The sequence below is a fragment of the Mesitornis unicolor genome, unplaced genomic scaffold (assembly GCF_000695765.1).
Source record: "Mesitornis unicolor isolate BGI_N332 unplaced genomic scaffold, ASM69576v1 scaffold1891, whole genome shotgun sequence".
In the NCBI taxonomy this organism is placed as follows: domain Eukaryota; kingdom Metazoa; phylum Chordata; class Aves; order Mesitornithiformes; family Mesitornithidae; genus Mesitornis; species Mesitornis unicolor.
Genome location: NW_010161450.1, coordinates 20,703 through 21,095, shown reverse-complemented (window position 1 = coordinate 21,095; position 393 = coordinate 20,703).

The following is a 393-nucleotide window of genomic DNA, read 5'->3' as shown; positions in this document are numbered from 1 at the left end:
AGGTTAAGCTTCCTGTTCTATATGTATGTGTGCCTATATGTGTATGTATACATATCTTATTTGAATTTGAAAAATATTCCTACGTTGTCTGTACCTAGTTCTGGACATTTACCATATTCCCACTTCCTCTGCGCCAGGGGAGGTGGCAGCAGCCCCTCCCCTTTCCCCTCACCAGGCCTTCCTAGCGCAGTCCCCGTTGGGCTCCTTTCCCCACAGCCCCAGCACATTTGGGGAGCCATGCCGGGCATCCTCCTCTGCCCCACGCCAGGATCTCCCTCTGCATCCCACGCACACACAGCCCGATCCCCTCGATTCACGTTCCCTGCGGGCAGCTCTGAGGAAAATCCCCCGGGCTCCGGAGACCGGAGAGGCTGGCGACTGCCAGCCGGTGGC